We start from the raw sequence: 8,116 nt of genomic DNA on the forward strand, positions 1-8,116 counted from the left end.
CTCCTGCCTCAGCCTCCTGAGTGCTGAGATTACAGTGTGCACCACCACACCCAGCCTCATGGAGAAGGGAGGACTTGAAAAGGAAGAAGAAAGCCAAGGACTGGGTTCACTTGCTTCCTCCTCTTCTTCTTCTTTCTTTGTCTCCTTCTCCTTTTTCTCCTCCTTCTTCTGTACTGGAGTTTGAACTCAGAGCCTTGTGTTTGCTAGGCAGGCACCCTACCACCTGAGCCATATTCCTTCCACCCCGCCCTGTTTGCTTTAGTTATTTTTCAGATAGAATCTCACTTTTCTGCCCAGGGCTGGCTTCAGACTGTAATCCTACACCTCTGGCATAGCTGTGGTCACCATACCCAGCTTATTTGTTGAAATGGGATCTTGTTAACTTGTGTTTTACTCAGGCTGGCCATCCTCTTGATCTCTGCCTCCCAAGTAACTGGGATTACAAGTGTGAGCCACCATGGCTGGCCCTTCCTCCTGCTTGTAATTCTCCTCCCACCTTTATTTCAATTAAACACCTGTGATTTTCAGGGAACTGTGTGCTGGGGCTGTGAAAACCAGAAGATGGTATGGGAGAGTGACAAGGACAAGAAATTACTCCTGTGTTCAATTTGGAGATTCAATTTGATTCAAGTCTTGATTATTTGCTGAGCCCCACATGACAAATGGAACACTGGGAAAAGAGAGTAGGTTTGGAAGAGGGAGCTTCAGTCTTACTCCACCTGGAAAAGCGAATATGACATCAAGTTACTGAAACCTGCCAGGTATCTATTTCCTGCTCTGTAAAATGGGCTCAGGCAGCCCTAAGTCATCCACAGCCCTGTATGGACAGCCTCACATGGTGATGGGAGAGAGTAGTATCACCTTCTTTATGAGCCGTCCTCCAAGTCCTTGTCCCCAAGTGGATTATTTCCTTGTCTGTCTTCCAAAGCCTTGTCTTTACCCAGTCAGAGCTCTCTGGGGGGCTCACCGCCATTACTGATCTGTCATTGGACTGAGGATGGTGTCAGAGCAGGATGGCTGCTACACGTGACTCATGTCTACCTGGCCCACAGCCTGATACTTTGGTGGGGTGACGAGGAGACGTGAACAGCTCCCCTCTTTCTGGTTTAGGCTCCTGCACAGGCTGTGGGGCTATTTAGGTGGGTGGGACTCAGGCATGACTTTCAGGTATGTGGGTGGGCACTGGCTGTGGTTTGGGGCCCGGGGTCACCCTGAGGGAGACTCTGATTATTGAGCAGGTGACCCCAGGGCCCTGGGATGTAGATCCAGCACTGGACCCTGGGAATGGGTGAATTCCAGGCTGGGGCACCACTGTCTACAGATGACCCAAATGGTGGTTGGGACATTACAGGGTCCAGACACAGTGTCTACAGCACCAGTCTCAGGTAAGAAAGGGGCCTGTGAGAGCTCCACTGCCAGTCTTGCTGAAAGAGGCATTGGTGGCCGTGGCCCTCCAGCTCAGGCTCTGTTGAATGCAGAGTGAGCAGGACCCAGGCCAGCACCTTCAGCAGGCAATGGTACTTGGTTCATTTTAACTCACTATTTTCTTTCCTGGTTACTGTTTGGACTATTTTTACACATTCCACAGTGCTACTCAATTTCCTTTAAATGCATTTATTTTACTTAAACATAAAGGGAGTCAGGTTAAAGAAAAATACTCTGTAAACAACAGTGTGGGTGGAATATGAATGTGGCAAAAATTCTGTCACTCATCCAAAGAGGATGGCTGCAGTAGTGTTGTGAGCACAGGCTTTGGGGATTCTGGCTGTAACACCCACAGAGGCATGACCTTGGATTTTTTTCTGAGCCTCAGTTTTCCTATCTGTAAACAGGGCTAATAATGCCTTCTCAAGAACATAACGAAGAGGAGCTAATAATGTCATGCATGTGTGGGAAGTGCTTAGCACAGGGCCAGGCACACAGAGGGAGCTTAATAATTGCACATTATTATAAGGGTTGGTTTGAGTTTGCAGCAGGGGTGGATAGAGGCTGTTGAGAAGAGGAGCGCAGATGCTACTCTCCACCTGTAGAGTAAGAGTTTGTGCCCCTCGGGGACAAAGGGTGGAAGGAGTGTTCAAGGAGGGACCAGATAACCCAGAGGGCGGAGCCCATAGACTGGGGCAGAAGAACCATGCTACCCATTGCCCTGCTCAGCCGCTCCAGTTCCTCTTCTAAGATTTAATGTAGAATTTCAAATGCTCCTAACGAGAATCTGGCAGTGTTAACCTTGGAGGTTCCCAGCCTGCAAGTCCACATTTTCTACTGAAGTTCATTCATTATTGACATGTCAGCAAGAACAGGTTCAGCTGAAGAGAATTATAACCACCCTCCAACTCACAGGGAAGAAGGCCACACTTGAAAACTAGGAACAAGCTTTCCAATTTGTTTCTTCACTCACTCACTCACTCACTCACTCATTCATTCATTCATTCGGCAGGCATTTCTGGAAGGGGTGCTGAGTGCTAGCGTTGCAGCCTTTGCTGAAGGAGTTTCTCCTGTCTCAGGCCTAATTTCGGTTCTTAAACCCAAGCAAAAGGCAGAAATTCCAGAACCTGTGTTATGTGGCTTCCCAAGAATTCTCAGGGTCATTTGCTTAAGTATTTACATAATTTTCGGGTCACACACACATTGCCCATGATTAATTTTTTTGTTCTGTTTGCTTAGTTTCCACCATTCAGGCAGGAGAGTCCAAAGACTCAGAGTTTTAGGCACAGTGGCTGGGAGCTGTGAGACTCACGTCCCGAGCCTGGGTTTTGCTGCTGGTAACTCATCCATGGACCCTCCTCTCTGTCCTCTGTGCCCACCCACTTCTCCCCCACCAAGCCTCTGCGCCTGCTGTTCCCCCTTTGTCATTCTTCCTCCTCAGTATCCTCAGTGCCCTTCCTACTCTAGGAAGCTTTCCTGAGACTTTCCAGTCCTCCCCAGCTTTGGAATCTCCAGGACCCATGGATCAGATCACACCCAGGGCTGGTGGCTCTGTGCCATGAGTTGCCCCTCATCTCAGTCCTGCTTCCCTTGGGTCCTGTTCCTGGGGCCAGGTCTGGTCTTAGGATCGATGTTTGCTGAGCATTCCATCTCATTTCAGTTGCAAGAAATTAAGAGGCATGCCTAGGCAGCAGGGAGAAATAGGAGGAAGATTTGAATACTGCAGTCTCCACAGCACAGTGCCAGGCTCAGGGGATGTTGAGGAAGGAGACAGTCCCCATGAGCCCAGGCTCCCTGGGTGATGGACTGAACCAGGAAACCTGTCTCGCATTAAGCAAGTGTAACCACATCTAGGTTGGAATTGCTGCCACCGCTGTCATGGGCGTGTACGTGTGTGTGTTCACATGTGTGTGTGCGTGCGTGTGTATGTGTGTGTGTCTTGGTACAAAGCCCCCCTCTGATTACACGCACCCTCACTTCTGTCACTGGATGCCATCTCTCCTACCCTTTAATTCCAAGCACTTACTTGTTTTGCTTTGCATTATTCCCCAAAGGATTTGAGATGACCTATAAGAAATCATTCAATAAAGTCACAATAAAAAAAAAATAAGAACAACAGGCAAAGACACATCCATATCATGATGCTGTGTTCCTGCATCCCAGACTCTTCATGGACCACACTATCTTTCCTCTTCTAATCCTGGGGTGCAGAAACGTCTTGCCTGTCACATGTTCTAAGTAAACACGTGGCGTGTGTGACCTTTGCAGTTTCAATGGAAAGATGCAAGGCTTCCCTGGGCTCCCTTGAGCACATGTGATCACAAGGATTCTTCCTTATCGACATCGCTAGTTTGCAAGGGGAGCCACCATCTTTCTTAACGCACTCATCTCCCCTTCTCAATCAGCCTCCTTATTCTGGCTGCTCCCTTAACCTGGTAGTTTTGCAGGCATGATGAGAGATGACAATGTTTTAAAAGGTTGCGGCATCGCAACTCTCACAGGCAAAGCTGTGGCCGACTCCAGGAGAACCAGCTTGGATGAAGGAGCGCCCAGGCTGGGCACTGAAGAGCCTTCTTCTCCGGGGCCCAGCAACTGGATCTGACTCCCTGGGCTGCAGGCTCAGTCCACCCCAGTTCCCATAGACCGTGCAGAGCACCGTGCTGCTCTGAGCTGATTTCTGCTGCAAGGAGACGTCCCAGGGTTGTCTGTGAGCCCTTCATCCCTGTGGAACCAGGGGAAAGGAGGACGACACCAATTGTAAGAGTGCCAAGTTGACTTGCTGGGAGGTCACTGGGTTGGTCACTGGAGCTTAGAGGATACCATGGTGGTGGCCATGGCGACACTTTCCTCTTTCTCCCCCGAGCAGCTCATATAATGATCTGTAGTCTCATTTAGGGAAGCAGTGCGCCTTGTATGTGTGACTGTGCTGGGGGCCTGAGGTCACACACCAGCAGGCTCAGTCATCAGACTTGTGAAGGTCATTTTGATGCTGTCTGCTATTCCTTGGAGGACTCGGAGGACCAGACTGGAAAATTCTAAAGGAGGAGTTTTAGAATGCCAAGCTGAATCTGGCTTTTCTCTTGACCAGCTCAGTGGCCTTGGACAGATACCTCCGAGCACGTGGAACAGGACTCACGACACTTGCCAGGCCAAGATACCTGAGGGTGACGTGCATGATAGTTGCAAAGGCCCAGCACTGGCAGTGGCTAGCACCCACACACCCCCTTCCCCGCCCCTCTTGCTTGGAAGAGGGATCTTGTCTCAGCCTATCCATGCTGCGGCATTTATGAGCAGTGGAACCTCACTTCTCACAGTTCTGGAGGCTGAGAAGACCAAGGTCAAGGCTACAAAACTTGGTGTCTGGTGATGGCTCTGTCTCTGCTTCCTCTATGGTGCCTCATTGCTGCATCCTCCAAAGTTGACAGAGGCTGTGTCCTCACAGGGTGGAGGGGTGGAAGGGAAGGCGGCTCTCCGGGGCCTCTGTAACAAGGTCACTAAACCCATTCACGAGGCTCTGCCTTGTCACATTGGCAATTAAGTTTCAATGCAGGAATTTGAAGGACATTTAGACCATGGCTGGTCTGGATAAGACAGTCTTTATAGATTCCTCTTGGGGCTGCAAGCCACAGGCAGAGCTATGCCTGCAAATTCTGGAGAATTACCGTGAATGAGGTCCCTGGCTTTCAGGAGCCTGGCTCTTACTGGGTAGACACGTGACACAGCTGATTCCCACAATTTGACCTGGAGAATCCAAGAGGATGCACCCGACCAGCCTGGAGTGGACAGTGGTGGTGATTGGTGGGTAAGGACAGATAGGAGTTGCCAGGTGCGGTCAGTGGGCAGAGAAGGGGGCCTCCCAGGCCCATGAAATGACATGAGTGAAGGCTGGGAAGAGTGAGATGGCTTGGTGTGGTGGGGAACACAGCATTTAAACAAGCTTGAAGTAGGGTCATGTTCGAATCTCAGATTGGTGGTTGGGTTTGTAGATAAGGGTGAGAGCTCACCTGGCCTGGGTTGCCAAGCCAAGGGGCATGGACCTGGTCCCCCTGGTCCAACCCTCTCTGCTCTGGGATCGGAGTTGCTGGCTAACATGTCCAGAGGCATTTTTATTATATTACATTGGGACAGGAGGACAGGGAGGGGAAGAGAGATTAATGAGTGCTACAGCAAAACAAAGGAAAACCGGAGTTGGGCATGTTACCTACAGACAGAGGAGGGTCACCTCGCCCCAGAGGTTAAAACAGTCAATGAAATAACACGTGATTATGTATGGGACAAGCTGTATCCCTGCCCATTTCTGTAACCTGCTCTAAATGGTATATAAGGAAAGCCCCCTTTGCTCTCGGTGCTCAGCCTTTAGACATGAGTCCGCTGAGCTGCTGCCGGCTTTCTTAATAAACTTGCTTCCGAAAAGCTTTGGTGCCCTCTCAGTCTCTGTCTGAGCCCTCCTTCAACAATATTATTTTATTTATTCATCTTTTTTGAGGCAGAGTATTGCTATGTGGCCTAGGTTGGCCTTGAACTCATGATCTTCCTATATCAGCTCTTCCTTGAGCACTGGGATTACAGTCTTGTATTGGCATTTTAGGTGTGAATCTTCAGCACTGGTGGGGCTGTCCTAACTCACAGATGCGATTCAGGGACACTCCCACTCAAGACCCTTCCATGGCTCCACGCTGCCTCCTGATCAAGCCCCTGCTTTCTTCCTGGTGTTCAGGCCTTGTGTGATCTGATTCTACTCCTTGCTCCAGTCCCGTCAGGCCTCTTTCCCTCACCCTCTCTTTTCTCCACTGCCCTTTACCTGTTCCACTCCTGCTTATCCTCTGGGAATCCTCTAGTTCGAGCATTGCCTTCTCCAGCAGCCCTCCCTGACTCCCTCTGCAGCCCATGGTCCTCATGCTGAACCATCTCAGCCCTTCTGGCTCATCCCCCAGACTGCTTGCAGCTCAGGCAGGTATAGGTGTCATATCCCCTCTGTATGGGGTCCCCCTCAGTGCCCAGCACTTAGTAGGTGTTCATTAATCCTTCCTGCATGAACGAATGATTGAGTGAACCAAGGCAGGCCTTTTACTTCTTCCTGGCAAGTGGTTCTCGCTCCTGACCCCAGCTGGGGTTCTGCACACCCTCATTTCCCCTCCAGAGACCCCAGGACTAAGATTTTACGCTTAGATTCAGCTCGTTTTTATTCTCTGCATTCTTATTTCTGGCTGTTCTATTCCACGGCAGGTGCACAAAGCACTCTACTTTTCCATATCCCTGAGCCCACCCACTCTGTTTCTGATACTGAGACCCTCGCATTCTTCAATAGCAGGACTTTTCATCTTCCTGGGCACATTCATCTTAGAAATACCTTTCAAAGGTGCTTGAAAGCAGGAAGCTGAGGCTTTGATGTCTCAGTTAGCTTCTCTGCAGGGGACAGGACTGTGCTCTCAGGTCACCTGGGGCCTGAAGACAGGGAGGCAGCACCCTTGTGGGATTCTGGAGAGGCATGGGACCAGAGGGCCAAGACTGAGAGTGACAAGGAGGTCCCTCCTGCCCACGCTAGGCTCTATCCTCTGTCTGATTCAGCCAGCAGGTTTTATGCCTTGGTTTCTGCTCAAACTCCATCTTCAGGACCTTACCCCAGGGCACTGGACTAGCTCTCAGCGACACCCTTCACCAGAAATTGCCGTTGGCCACAGGGATCTGCCTCATCCAAGGTCGGGCCTACTGCCATAACTAATGATTGACTAATGGGGTGAGGGGCACTTATGAAGACCTGGTCTCCCGGCCTCAGTTTAGGACCACTCTAAGGAATCACTGTGGTTCCAGAGCTCCTTGGGGTCTGCTGATGTGTCATCACCTCCTACTGTCCAGCTTCTCCCTCCTCTTGCCCACTCAGGGGATCTCTTCTGGGCCCACTCCCTCAGCAGGAAAGTTTCTGCATGGGCCTTCCAACCCAGAGTGCGTTTGCAGGAACCCGCTAACCCATCCTCTCAGGTTGGAGGTGCGGCTCAAGTGAGAGGTCCTAAGTTCAAATCTCAGTACCACAAGGGAGGGGGAAGAGACATCCTCTGAACAGGGCCTCAGGGTTCCCAGTGAGGGTGGAACAGGCAGCCCCGAAAACTCACTTCTGCTAGGATTGCCTGAGCCTCACCTGAGTCCTAGGTCCCCTTTCCTCCCTTGGGTCTGCTTCCTGCAGGGTTTGGCAGGGCCTTCATGGTGGCCTGGGGCACCAGCTGACCCCTTCTTTAGGACACCACTAGCAGGAGTCCCTTTTCAGCTGTTCTGGGAATTTGTGACATACATAAGTGCCATAGCTAAAGGGAAGCTGGATAAGCAGGTGACAGGCATCTGATAAAGTGGGACAGTGCTGCAGTTTGGCCACCTGGCCTAAAGGAAGCTCTCTATGTCCCACCACTGCACCCAGGGGGGCTATGGATGAACTGCAAAGCAGGACAGCGGTCCTGTTTTTCCCATTTACACACAGGCAGGAAGCACAGAAGAGCCAGCCTGAGTGAGCTCAGGGCTTCAGCACACAGAGAGACCTTGCTACAAAGGACATCTCAGGACTGACTCCTCTGATGGCTAACCCTTCCTTCTTTGGGGAGGGGATTGTCAGTCATCGGGGTGACTAGCTGAGCAGTTACATGAGGTGAGGCCTCTACCTACCAAATGCCCCTTCACGATGCTGCTGCCTGGAGCACCCCCT

Source organism: Castor canadensis, chromosome 15 (genome assembly GCF_047511655.1).
Source record: "Castor canadensis chromosome 15, mCasCan1.hap1v2, whole genome shotgun sequence".
Classification (NCBI taxonomy): Eukaryota; Metazoa; Chordata; class Mammalia; order Rodentia; family Castoridae; genus Castor; species Castor canadensis.